The 14950-nt window shown below is 38.6% G+C and overlaps 1 long non-coding RNA gene across 1 annotated transcript in view; it reads right to left on the minus strand.

The window, feature by feature from the left end:
• Positions 1-3051: 3051 nt before the first annotated feature.
• Positions 3052-14950, minus strand: part of LOC143267763 (uncharacterized) — a 55170-nt gene continuing 43271 nt past the window's right edge. The window contains exon 5 of the long non-coding RNA XR_013043192.1: positions 3052-3162. This is a non-coding gene — a long non-coding RNA (uncharacterized LOC143267763). The remainder of the gene's footprint in view (positions 3163-14950) is intronic.

A 14950-nucleotide genomic window follows, 5' to 3' on the forward strand; every position in this document is an offset into this window, starting at 1 on the left:
ATCTTGGTAAAGCAATGACCCTAAAACAGACAAAAATATGATGAAATATAATCTATGCCAATGCCTTGCAATGTTCCTTGCTCAAGAACCATTCACTAAAATGTTTTTCTTGTCAGGAATTTATATTACATTGACTTGCAACTAACTGCACAATCCATTTATGCTTGAGACATCTCTCCTCTGTGAAAATTTGGCTCTTGATGTGAAGTTAAAATACTCTTTTTTTTATCATTATGATAAGGCTTTTTATAAAACAACCAAAGAGGAGGAGTCATAATTTATTTTGGTTAATTATTTTATCCCAATTAGTACTTATTTCATAAAGGGACCAAAATATAGAAGCTCTTCAGTTATTATTATTCACCATTCATAAATACATACTTCCTTCTTGTTAATTGAAGTATATTTCCTATTGCTTTTTTAGAGAGAAAACTCTGCCTAGAATCTTCAAGTGATTTAACTGATATTTTCATCAGAAAAAAAGGTTTCTACACTCTGCTAACTATCACTAGAAACTTGGAAGGCTAGTGAAATATATATATATATATATATATATTTTTTTTTTTTCAGAATCAACTGCTTTCTAGACTTGACTTCAAATGTAGGTTTAAAGCAAATGGGGATACTTTTGTTATAATTTTCTTCTTGGAAATCATTGAAAAATAAAAAAAAATGTTTGACATGAATACTCTCACCTAGATTTCTTTTAAGCTTTTTGTCACTTTAATTTGTTTGATATATATTCCTTTATTAAGTTTATATGGTCATGCAAATATTTTGAATAGATGTGGAAACTTGCAAGAATTTCAGACACAAGGGAGAAGAAAAATTCTTTTGAGATGCAGCCTCTGGTTGTGTTGACTATAGGGCAATTTATTTGCAATCAAGGACACTTGGATATTTTGACTGGATATTAGATAAAAAGTATTTATCTGGCTCTATTTTCCCATCTCCTTTTATATTTTAGAAATTACTTTTCTGGTCTTCCTATATATTCATGTTTTTATATTCAAGAACATATGGTAATGAGTAAATTTATAGAGTATAGGTGCATGAAACTATAATTTGAGGGTCTCATGATATGACAGCAATAAACAAGGAATGAGTATTAACACTTTACAGGTTTTCTGTTTATTTTGTTTTCAGTTTTTAATCTTTTTGTTAGATTATTTTTAATGGAGAATATTAAATTTCTTAATTGGTTCCAGAAGTTCTGAAAATAGTCTTTCAATCTTCATACATGAACACTGGGACAGTAAGATATCTTTTTGTAACACTTAAAACAGATATTAAAGCTAAAAATATTGCTTACTATAAAACTTATGTCCTTTGTTTCCAGATAGCTTAGCTCTTTGAATTGTTAAAGTCATGCATGACATTTAATGTGTTCCATGTCACATAAGACCTTAAAGCTTATGCCATTTCTGCCATACTGAAGTCATCTACAGCAAATGTTACCTTTTTTTACCACATAAAATTCAAAATTAGTACTTCATAGCAAGTTGCTAATTAAAATTTTGTTACAAAAATTTTTCATTGTCAGACTATTTTTTGGCTCTGTCTTAATTTACTTTTGGAATGTTCCAAGTGCTAGTGAAACCAATTAAGTATTATTTTTATACTCATTTTCTTAAGGACCTGCAGGCTGAAAATCTTCAACCAAAATTTCAAATATATGTTTTTATATTTGCTCCATTAATTGAGGTTTCCTTGGAAGGAACAAGTGAAATAACAACATAATATTTTAAATTAATACTTAGGAACTGATAAAGTTGGGCATTCTCACGTTTCTGAACACTTGAAATTCAAGACTAAGTAATATAAAATGTGAGATCAATTAAAATTCAGGTTTTACTTTCCATTTAAATTAATGCAAGAGTCAACTTTATAAGCTAGAATTAAGCAAACTTAGGAAATGGAAACTATAATTCCTCCCTTACACATGAGGCTGCATCCATCAAGACTTACTTAATACTACACCTCAGCAAAGTGCAGATGCTCCTCTCAACAGTGGCCATATGTATCATGGAAAGACAGAGAATCTCTGAGCTATTCAGTCCACAAAACAATATTCCTCTGTAGTACCAATATAATGATTATGTACTGGAGGCTCCCTGAAGATGCTGGTATTCAATATACTTTGGAAATCTGAGGATAATGGATGCTGCATCATCAGAGATAGAGACAGGTGCTCAGGAAGAAGTGAAGACAGACAGCAATACCTTTTTCTAGAGCCATTACATATCTGGATCACCCATTGGAAGGTGACACCTACATTGTGGGCAGACCCTTCTCCCTTGATTAATCTTGTCTTCAAGCACCCTCACAGATAACATACAAATATGTCTCCTAGATAATTCTAAATGTCATGTTGGCAATCTATATAATCTAATATGGTACTTTGTATAGTTTAGTTTAGCTAAATTTAACCTAATAAACACCAATGAAATAGATTAAGCTACAGACTGGAATAACAAACTTTTAAGCAAATGGAGTAAAACATTTTCAGAAGTTTTGTGGTCTAAATTTTGAGAAAATTTTATAGAGTAACCAAGAGCATGGACAATAATCTATAATAATGTTTGGGGAGTCAGTAATACCTCATTGGACAACAACTCCAAAGGAAGCAACATCTTTCTGGGACTGGGGTTTTTATTTACTCACTTATGATATCTAGTAGGGCTATTTAACACCATTATACAGTTCAAGTGCTGTCCTTTGATTAATTACCAAATAGGACTATCTACTAACAAAACACCTTTTTTATTCTCTTTGATAGTTATCAAAAAACTAATATTAGAACCCCATATTTCTAAATTGTTTAAATTTGCCTTTCATAACCCAAAATGATAAAGACAAATGTCACATGTTTTCTCTATTGGTGGAATATACAAATCAGTAAAATAAAATAAAAGAAGAAGGTCATGAAAGTAGGAAACAGGAGAGGAAGTAAGAAAAGAAGGATGGATAAGATAGGATAATGTGGCACACAATGTTAAAGTATTTTATAAAAGTATATAAAGGGGTATGGAGAAATAGCTTACTATTGTTGGTATTGCTGCAGAAGATCTGGGTTCTATTCTCAGTACCCACTTGATATCTAATACCCATTTGCAGCTTGGTTCCAGGGGTTCTGATGTCCTCTTTTGGCCTCCTCAAACACTGTCTCATGCATGGAACACATATGTACATCCAAGTGAAACATACATGCAAAATAAAAACAAACAATTAAAAAGAAGACATATGAAAATTGCACAAAGCCTGTTACTTGGAATAATTATATAAGAAACAATATAACATCTCAAAATTTATAGAAGAGTTATCTGCAGTACAGAGAGAACTCTGTGCATAAAAGTATGTATTATATGAGAAAATTTTATTTATCTAAAAGTCAATAGAGTGAAATGAGACTAGAAAAGAAAAAAATGCAGAATCATTGCAAACTTCACACTTCACATTGTCCTTGGGGAGATTCTTGATTTATTTTTATAATTGGAAACATGTCTTTATGACTCATGCCAGAAAAGAAATTACTTAAAAGTTTGTTCATGTAGGTACAATTTTAGTATAAATTATTTGTCATATGGTGTTGAACACTGATTTTTTTAATTAAGGAAAATTTTTTATTTATTTTACATACTAACCACAGACCCTCTCTTCTCTCTTCCTGCCCTTCCAGCCTTTCCCCTCCCTGCCCACACCCCATTCCCTCCTGCAACAAGATATGGCTTCCCATAGGGAGTCAGCAGAGCCTGGTACACTCTGTAGAGGCAGGCCCAAGCCCCTTCCCCTGAATCAAGGTTGTGCAAGATGTCCCAAGACAAAGTGCGTTCCAAAAAGACAGTTCATGCACCAGGGATGGATTCTGATCCTACTGCCATGGGGTCCCTTAAGCAGATCAAACTACACAACTGTCACACTTATGCAGAAGTCTTAGTCCAGTCCCATGGAGGCTCCACAGTTGTTGGGCTACAGTACATGAGTTCCCACTAATTTGGTTTGGTTGTCTCTGGAGATTCCTCATCATGATCTTGATGTCCCTTGCTCATTGACTCCTTCTTCTCTTCAACTGTACTCCTGGAGGTTGGCCTGGTGCTTGGCTGTGGATCTCTACATCGGCTTCATTCAGTTACTGGATAAAGGCTCTGTAGAGAGCTGCGTGTAGCCGTGCCTCAAAGATGGTGCTGGCTTCTGCCTTCCACCCTCCCGACGGTGAGTGCTCTCTGTGATAAACAACTCCTTATTTGGCTAAGGCTGAGAATTTGGCTTGCTTCTGCGTACCTGGACCTATCTGCAGTACCCACGTGGCAGATTGGGGTTGGCTGCCCAGAAGCTATTTAGGTTGTGGGTTGGCTTTCCCCGGGGTCAGAAGTCAGAAGATTGTTTCAAGGTTCCTGAATAAACTGCTTGGAGAAGAGCCTGGTGTTGCATCTTCCTTACTGGTCGAGGCAGACGCGACAAGGTTCTATGATGACAGTTAGGGTATTCACCAATCTGATTACTGGGGTAAGCCAGTTTAGGCACTCTCACCACTATTGCTAGTAGTCTAAGCTGGGGTCATCCTTTTGGATTCCTGGGAACTATCCTAAAACCCTGTTTCTCCCTATCTTCATGATGTCTCCCTCTATCATGGTATCTCTTTCATCACTCTTCTACTCTGTCCCTGTTCCAGCTTGACCATTCTGTTCCCTTATGTTCTCATCCCCCATTCCCTACCCTTCAGTTCCCCACCCCCATTCCCAGTTTACTCATGGAGATCTCATCTATTTATCCTTCCCAGGGTGATCCATACGTACCTCTTAGAGTCCTTCTTGTTAGCTAGCTTTTCTGGATCTGTTGGTTGTAGTCTGGTTATCCTTTAGTTTACATCTAGTATCCACTTATTAGTGAGTACATACCATGTTTGTCCTTCTGAGTCTGGATTACCTAATTCAGAATGACATTTTCAAATTTCATCCATTTGCCTGCAAATTTTATGATATCATTGTTTTTTACTGCTAAGTAGTACTCCATTGTGTATATATACCACATTTTCTTTATCCATTCTTCAATTGAGGGGCATCTAGGTTATTTCCAGGTTCTGGTTATTATGAATAATGCTGCTACTAACATAGTTAAGCAAGTGCTCTTGTGGTATGATTGAGCATTCCTTGGGTATATGCCCAAGAGTGGTATAGCTGGGTCTTGAGGAAGATTGAGTTCCAATTTTCTGAGAAACTGCCATACTGATTTCCAAAGTGGCTGTACCAGTTTACACTCCCACCAACAGTGGAGGAGTATTCCCCTGGCTCCACATCCTCTCCAACATAAGCTGTTATCAGTATATTTGATCTTAGCCATTCTGACAGGTGGTATCTCATTGTCATTTTGTTTGCATTTCCCTGATGATTAAGGATGTTGAGCAATTTCTTTTTTTTTTTATTTTATTTTATTTTACAATACTATTCAGTTCTACATAACAGCCACGGATTCCCTCGTTCTCTCCCTTCCTACCCCCCTCCGCTTCCCCCCAGCCCAAATGTCTTTTGGCCACTTGAGATTCTTCTGCTGAGAATTCTCTGTTTAGCTCTGTAGCCCACTTTTAATTGGGTTGTTTAGTGTTTTGATATCTAGTTTCTTGAATTTTTTATATATTTTGGAGGTCAGCCCTCTGTCAGATGTGGGGTTGGTGAAGATCTTTCCCATTCTGTATGCTGCTGTTTTGTCTTTTCTACCATGTCCTTTGCCTTACAGAAGCTTCTGAGATTCAGGAGGTCCCATTTATTAATTGTTGCCCTCTGTGTCTGTGTTACTGGTGTTATATTTAAGTAATAGTCTCCTGTGCCAATGTGTTCAAGACTACTTCCTACTTTCTCTTCTGTCAGGTTCAATGTAACTGGATTTATCTTGAGGTCTTTGATGCACTTGGACTTAAGTTTTGTGCATGGTGACAGAGATGGATCTTTTTGCAATCTTTTGCATGTTGACATCCAGTTATGCCAGCACCATTTGTTGAAGATGCTTTCTTTTTTCCATTATACAGTTTTGGCTTCTTTGTCAAAAATGTGTTCATAGGTGTGTAGATTAATATCAGGGTCTTCAATTCAACTCCCTTGGTCCACATGTCAGTTTTTTTTGGCAATTCCAAGATGTTTTTATTACTATAGCTCTATAGAGCTAGATCAGGGATGGTGATGCCTCCAGAGGTTGCTTTATTATACAGGATTGTTTCAGCTATCCTGAGTTTTGTTTTTCCATATGAAGTTGAGTATTTTTCTTTCCAGATCTGTGAAGAATTGTGTTGGGATTTTGATTGGGATTGCATTGTATCTGTAGATTGCTTTTGTTAAAATTGCTATTTTACTACTTTAATCCTTCCTATCCATGATCATGTGAGATCTTTCCATTTTCTGATGTCTTCTTCAATTTCTTTCTTCAGAGACTTAAACTTCATGCCATACAAGTCTTTCACTTGCTTAGTTAGATTTATGCCAAGATATTTTATATTATTTGTGACTATTGTAAAAGGTAATGTTTCTCTGATTTCTTTCTCAGCCCATTTGTCCTTTGTATATATGAGAGCTACTGATTTTTTTGAGTTAATCTTGTATCCTGCCATTTTACTGAAGGTGTTTATCAGCTGTAGGAGTTCCTTGGTAGAATTTTAGGGGTCACTAATTTATAATATCATATCATCTACAAATAGTGAAAGTATGACTTCTTCCTTTCCAATTTCTGTCCCCTTTAGCTCTCTATTATTCTTGTAATAGATATTAAAGATAGTTTTTTTTTTCTCAATATTACTGGCTTCATATTCACTGTCTGAGAGCCCAATGTTCAAAACCTGCTTCCCTTTATCATTGGAAGGTGTTGCAACAGGTTATGAAATATAGTCCAATCATCTGCCAGTTGTACATTCAACAGGCCTTAGCTAAGGTCACTGGTGAGGTATTATGATTCACTATATGGATGATATCCTGTTGGTCCACTTGAGCAGACAGAGACTTTAGGAGTTATTTCCCAGCTCCTTGAGGACTTAGGAGCCCTTCCCCTCAAGGTGGCCCTGGAAAAGATACAATGGCTTACCCCCATTTGCCTTCTTGGGTTACCAAATTGGCCAAGCCACCCAACCCCTCTGTACTAATATGAGATGTTCTTCTCCCTTACAGACCTTCAGGAACTCTGGCACCATTAATTGGCTCAAACAATTTCCCCCAATTCCCAATGAAGACTTGAGACAACTGTTTTCCCTTGTCGGTGGGCATTCCTCCCCCTCTGCAAAAATATGGTTGACAGAGGGGGCCAGAGATCTCTTAAAGAGGGCTAGTGAAGTTGCCTATAATGCCTCCCTGAGGAGATATGATCCAAATATTCCTCTGACAGCTCTAGTCCTCTGGACTAAGGGCGGCATACAAGAAGCACTGTGTCAATCAGACCCCCTAATCTGGATACATCTATCATATTCTGTGATACCCTGTATCACTTTGAAGTTTGATATTACCTTTCAGATAGGCATTAAAGCAAGAGCAACTTCTAGGAGAATCATAGGCCACCAACCAGACAAGATTATCCCCCCTTTCTCCCTCCAAAATACACTGCCTTTATGGGTAGACTCTCTTCCCTTCCAAAAAATGATGATGGATTTTTCATGGATCTTGGATAACCACTTTCCCTAAGATAAACATTTGTCAGCCTTCCACTCCTCGAGTTAACTCCATGCCTGCTTGCTAACCCCTCAAATGTCCCTCTTTCTCAAGCAGCTATAAACTTTACAGATGCCAATACAACAAATTTTGGCCTAATAATCACAATGCCCAATAGCAAAGAAATAACTCATATCCATCTCCACCCAGGCTCCATCCCAATGGGAGAACTCCTGGCCATCTTTAAGGTCCTGAATTTGAGCCGGTCAGTGCCCATAAACATTTTTTTCAGGCAGTCGATACATGACCCAGGAATGCAAGCTGTTGTTCTTTGCTAAACTATAAACTCTTAGAGATCCCATTTCAATGACCATGAAAGCATAATAAGCCATGCTAGAACATAGGAGACATCCCTGGTATATAACCTATATCCAATCTCATTTGGGGCTGCCATGAATGCTTGCTTCAGGCAATAATAGGGTTGACAAGCTCATCATGACTGTAAGCCTGCCCTTATTGGAACAAGCTAGATTTCTCCATTAACAGTTTCACTTGTCTCCTCATAACCTGTATAGGCTGTTGCCTGATTTATCTGTAGCACAATGCAAACACCTTGCCTGGACTTTCACAACTTGTACCCCCCCTAGTACCTCTGGAACCACTAAATAGATGGGGAGTTATCCTCAGGGGCCTAATGCCCAATGTTCTCTGGAAAATGGATATTATTCATCACAACCCCTTCGGGAACTTAAAATATATACATGTAATAGTGGATACATATTCCTCATTTACCTTTGCCATAGCACTGACTGGGGAAAAGGCCTCCCAGGCAATCAAGGCATTAAAGACCATGATGATGGTCATGGGAGTGCCTTGGAGCATAAAAACAGATAATGGTCCAGCATAGACCTTTCAACAGTTTAAGAATTTACTTAGGGAATGGAAAATAGAGCACACCACAGGTATTCCATATAACCCTCAAGGACAAGCAATTTCAGAAAGAACAAAGTGCTCACTAAAGAATGATTTACAAAAAATACCCAAGGAATTGAAGAGGAATTCACACTTGGCCCTGGTGGCAGCTCTGTTTAAGAGAAATTTCTTGTTTTTTGATGGTAAAGGACTGAGCCCAGCCTATAAACATTGGGCCTTTCTCCCCAGAGAAACACCATTCCTTCCAGTCAGATGGAGAGATCCTCTATCTAATCTCTGGCAATCTCCTACCCCCTTATTAACACATGGGCAAGGATATGCTTGTGTGTTTCCATAGGGTCAAGGTAATCCAATATGGGTGCCAATCAGAGACAAGAAGATCTCAAGGAGGACCTCTCACTTTGCCGACAGTCCTGTTGCTGATCCTACCAATGATTGTTCAGGTCAAAGGTCTTTGGGCATTTGTTCCTGCCCCACCTATCCCAATGCCTGTTTCAGTAACCACCCCCTTTTCCCCAGAAATTTATACAACTAACAAAATCTTGGGCCTTTCTTATGCACTGTTTCGAGGTTCTTTTAACTATTCATTTCGATTCTTTGATTTAGCAGATATCCTGTGCTTTGATGCACACCACAGGGTAAATGCTTCTGGGTGAATCCCTTTCTCCTCTTACATTATGTGGTGATATATTGTGCTCCACAATATATTGTACACCCTAATAAAGCTTATCTAAGAATCATAGGACAAATTCAGTCACTATAGTAAATATAGAAGTCAGGATACATGCCTTTAATCCTAGCATCCAGGAGGGAAAGATCCATCCAGATCTCTCTGAGCTCAAGGCCACATTGGGTGCAGAGCCCAGCATGGTGGCACATGCCTTAAATTCCAACACTAGTTAACCATGAAAGTCTGGAGGTCTGTACAGACAGACAGGAAGTAATAGAGATAGGCAGGAAGAGGAAGTGATGTAGCTAGGCAGAGGGAGGAATTGAGATGGCATGGATAGAAAGGCATATAGGCATGAGTATACAGGAAGTAGGTCTCTTTGAAACCTGAGGAGTTGGTGAGGTAAGGTTAGCTGTGTATTGTTCTATTCCTCTGACATCGCAGTTCTTCACCTTTATATCTGGCTCTGGATTTTTTATTAATAAGAATGTTTAGCAACTCATCTTGTAACTTTACAGGAGATTTTAAGGGACAACAAGGGGTAATTGGAAAACAGACCAGATTTATGCAGGGTATCAAAGTAATGGGCCCCACTATTGAGGAAAAAGGGAAAAAATCACTGAAGGCATTCAGCAACAATTTTATTCCTTTTGTTTAAATTTGGGGGAATATAACACCAATATTGAAATACCTATTAACTGGGGTCATTGCCTTCCTGATTTTGTATCCTGTCCCCTTTACAGCAGGGCTAACATGGGACTTGTGAACCAGACACCAGAGGACAGTGAGGTTTCGTGATCTATGAACTGCAGCACAACAAAAGCTACTGATGGTTACTCCATTAGATGAGCAGAAAAGGCCAGAACTGTGTTTGGGGTCTGGTTTCTATGTGGCTCCCATGCCTGCATGGATTTAAGGCCCTTGCTGTTTCCACTTATTTCAGTGGAAATTATACCATTTTATGTTATCATGCCATCTCTGCTCCTGACAGAGTTACAAATGATCTCAATGTTATCTTGCGAAATCATTTTGCCCTTTCTGCCACTCCTGTATGCATAAAGAACACCCTTTTCTTTATCTTAACCAATGCCTCCATGCCAATGCTGAATTGCACTCAAGACCTTTGTAAACTGGGACCCTGCTGGAATCCTGAAGAGGCCTCATAGGTAGTAGTGGTGCATCTCCCAGCTTTTCTTTGGATATCTTTGACCAATGTAATACATTTTCATAGGGTAGAGTTGATTAAACAAATCAGAATACAAAGAGACTTTGTAATAATGGCAGCCATAGTGGCTGCTATTCTGCTTGCTGGGGCAGGTGGGGCTGTGGCCACAGCCTCCCTGGTTCAAATAGGAGCCACCACCTCTACACTTAATATAGCCGTAGAAGAATCAGCCCAAGCATTAAGTCCTCAACAGCTAATTAATTCACATTTCCATTCAGCTATACTCAATTTACAACAACAACTAGATTTATTGGATGAAGAAATCCACACATTTAGATGGCTGATGAGAGGAAACTGTGATCCCTGATTCTCCTCCTTTTGTTTAACCCCTTTCCTGGTCTCAAATATAACACAAGCCAGTAGTTGGTTAAGGGAAATCATGTTGGGACCATTGAGCAAAAAGTTCTTATGGTACAACTCTCTAATGAAATTTAAGGCTGAACTCCTCATGTGTGAGTCCACTGGGGTGTCTACAACATTCTTTACTCAAACTTGGGATCACATAAAATCAATCCTTGACCCTTCAGATATTATAGCATGGGGAATGATAGGGAAAATGTTACTCTTATTAGTTCTGTTATTTAAGTGTTTCCTCCAGCTTGTTTCTTGGCAGCAACACATCAACAAAATGACCCTGCAAGTGCTGATGACTCTGGAATGCCCTGATCATGGACTTGCTAAGGAAGTAATAAGAGCCTGATTCACAGAAATTCATAATGTGTCTGTCTGATGCCTCTGTCTAATGCTCTCTCAGGGACCCATCTTCCAGGGCTGGTAGTCCTGTTAGGCAGGCCAACGTAAGACAGGCACAGCCCAAATACTGGGGCATCCCTGAAGTTGGGACAAGAAGATTAGAGCAAAGAACTATAATTCCCACTAGCAGCCACAAAATAAAATAACAATGGTGATATGAGGTGAGTAGGGCCGAAGCACTGGGCCTGGACTTAAGCAAATAATGAGCTGTGACATGTGCAGAGAGCATTATGGCCAGAGAAAACCTGCTCCATCATTTTCCAACTTGAAAAATGATGATGTGCTACCCAGAGTCAACCAAGAAACACCATGGCAGCTAGAAGCAAAATCCCTCCAACAGCCCCACATATAAACTCCAGCATTTTGTTTAATAAGTGAGCTTGCATACAGTCTCCTGGAGTATTGGTCATTGCCTCCAAATCTTCTCACCCCCTGCCCCTGGGTGTCAAGTCCAATGAGACCCAGCTACAACACCAGCAACAAGCAACAAACCAAATAATCCAATTAAAAATGGGGTACAGATCTAAACAGAGAATTTTCAACAGAGGAATCTCAAATGTCCGAGAAGCACTTAAAGAGATAGTCAACATCTTTAGCCACTAGGGAAATACAAATCAAAATGGCCCTGATATTCCACTTGTCAGAATGGCTAAGATAAAAAACACAAGTGACATATCATGTTGGAGAGGAAGTGGAGCTTCATTGCTGGTGGGTATACAAACGTGTATAGCCACTTTGAATATCAATATGATGGTTTCTCAGAAAATTGGCAATCTACCTACCTCAAGACCCAGCTATAAAACTCCTGGGCATATACCCACAAGGGAAGCTGCCTAATTCTGTTCACAGCACCTTTATTCATAATAGCCAGAAACTTGAAACAACCTAGATGTCTGTTAATTGAAGAATAGATAAAGAAAATGTCGTACATTTACACAATGGAGTATTACTCAGGTGCTAAAAGCAATGATATTATGAAATTTGCCTGCAAATGGATGGAACTAGAAAAGATTTTCCTGAGTGAGGTAACTAAGACCCAGAAAGAAAAACATGTCATGTATTCACTTATAAGTGGATATAAGCCATAAACTAAAGGATAACTGTGCTACAATCTACAGAATTAAAGAAGTCAAGTAACAAGGAGGGCTCAAGTGGGGATAAATGAATTTTACCATGAAGGAAAAATAGAATAGACATCACTTGTGGATGACAGGGAGGGGTCTCTGTGAGTAGGTGTTGCATGGGAAGAGGATGGATCTGATGAGGGAAGTGTGAAGGAAGAGAGTACTGGGAAAGACAACCGGAATCTGGGACATCTCTGGGATGAAATAGATAATTTAGAACAATGGAAGCTTGCAGGAATCTATGAGGGTGACACTAGCTAAGACTCCTAACAATGGGGGATATGGAGCCTAAATAAGCCATCTCCTTTAACCAAGAAAGACTTCCCATGGAGGGATTGGAACTCCAACCCAGCCACATAATCTTTGTCCTAAAATTTGCCATGCTTACAAGATGTGGTGAGGTAAAGGAGGAATAGAAGTTATGGGAACGGCCAACCAATGACTGGAACAGCTTGAGACCCATACCATAAAGAGGGAGCCCAACCCTGGCATTTTCTGGAGGGCCAGGACCCAGAGGCTGGATAGTCTAGCATTCCAGGATAGACCCAAACATGAGTGGCAAAACAAAAAAAAAAAGATCAATGAAGTGATTGCTAATGATATTCTACTGTACTCAATTGCCCAATTCCCATCAGGGAGGCTTCATGCAGGAACTGATAGAAATAGATGCACAGACCTACAACCAGACATTAGGAAGAGCTCAGGGAATCCAGTAGAAGACCAGGAGGAAGGATTGTGAGAGCCAGAGGGGCCAAGGACACCACCAGAAAAACACACAATCAACTCACTTGGACTCATAGACGCTCACAGAGAATGAACCACCAATCTGAGAGCTTGCATGGGGACTGACCTATGCCTTCTGCACATATGTTACAGTTGTATAACTTTTTTTTTGTGGGACTCATAACAGTGGGAGCAGGGGCTGTCTCTGCCTCTGTTACCTGCTTTTGGTACCCTTTCCTCCTACTATGTTGCCTTGTCCAGCCTCAATAAGAGAGGAGGTATCTTACTTGAACTTGATAAACTATGGCTGGCTAATATACATGGGTGGCCTGCCCTTTTCTGAAATGAAATGAAGCATAGTGGATGGGGGAAGAGGGAGGTGGGAAGAGGAGTGTGGGAAGGAAACTGTGATTGGGCTGGGAAACTAATTAATTAATCAATTAATTAATTAAAATAAATTTAAGAAAAGAATGGAATAAAATAAAAAACATGTCATTAAATGGATGAAAATGTTTGATTAAGGCTAGATTAAATTTGTGAAAGACATTAGGGATTGTTTATTATAAAGCAGTAGTGTATGCATATGGTGAGGTGACATAGACACTGCTCTGCAACGCCACCCTGAGAACCTTGAGATGACCTTTCATACTTTTAGGACCATCCACTCCTGCTAATCTCAGATCCATGACTTAGTATAAAGAAATGAATTTTAGAACCAACCAGTACGAAGCAGAGTTGAAGATTTTGCTCAGATTTTTTTTAAATATAGACCTTAAGCATCAAGGTTAGGAAAAGAAAGAATCATAAAAAGTAATCCATATCCAATGATAGCTATAGCTTCTTCAAGAAAGAATTTAAGTGTTTTAGAATTAGCTACATATACCATTTTGGTAACTCTCCAGTTACAACTCAAAGATTCTAGCTATAGTTTCCCCACTTTATTTTCTTTGAAAAGTGAGGTTAGAGGGTGGCTCTGGCAGTGCCTTGGGTGAAATTAGAATCTGATAAGACAAATACAAAGCCACAAGGGTTACACAAGACATTTAAGTCATGTTGTTTCCTGCAGTAGGAGTTTCTGGTGAGATTCCTAGACAACCACAGGTTTATATTTTTACAGCATTCTTTCTTATTTGCTGGCAAGAAGCTCTGACCAGATTCCTTGATGAGGGCCCTCTTCTTGCTTCTCATATTTCCATATTTTTCCTGTCTTCCAATCCTTTATCAGTGTTCATCTTAGAAACACCTGGCTGTTTAACTAAATTATACATCAAATACTAATACAAATAAACACACACGAATATGAAAGCAGAATTGTTCTAAGATAAGCATTCTTCCAGTTAACATACTCATCTGAAACTGAGATAAAAAATGAAACTCCAGAGATTGAGGCCAGTCTGGTATGTTTTAGGACAGCCAGGGCTACACAGAGAAACCCTGTCTTAAAAAACCAATAAACAAACAGAAAGAAAGAAAGAACAAGAGAGAGAGAGAGAGAGAGAGAGAGAGAGAGAGAGAGAGAGAGAGAGAGAGAAGAAAGAAAGAAAGAAAGAAAGAAAGAAAGAAAGAAAGAAAGAAAGAAAGAAAGAAAGAAAGAAAGAAAAAGAGAGAAAGCCTGAAATTCCAGGACTTGATAAAATTCTATTTGAAAGCCAATGTTGTAAGCCATGCTTTCTTATTTGATAAAAGAACCAATTTTCCCTTGAAGTCATTATAAGACTGTAATCTTATGCAAGAAAGTTTGGGCAGAGACTCCATTGCTTTCTGCTCTTCTCTTTGAGGGTGATGAGGTTCATACAAGCCAGTAACACCTGTCAAGTGTAAGGTGTCAATTACAAAAACAAGTGCCTCATAGTAACAGATTCCAAAGCAATTAAGAATATACATGTCCTGCACACACTTT

The sequence above is a fragment of the Peromyscus maniculatus genome, chromosome 11 (genome assembly GCF_049852395.1).
Source record: "Peromyscus maniculatus bairdii isolate BWxNUB_F1_BW_parent chromosome 11, HU_Pman_BW_mat_3.1, whole genome shotgun sequence".
Classification (NCBI taxonomy): Eukaryota; Metazoa; Chordata; class Mammalia; order Rodentia; family Cricetidae; genus Peromyscus; species Peromyscus maniculatus.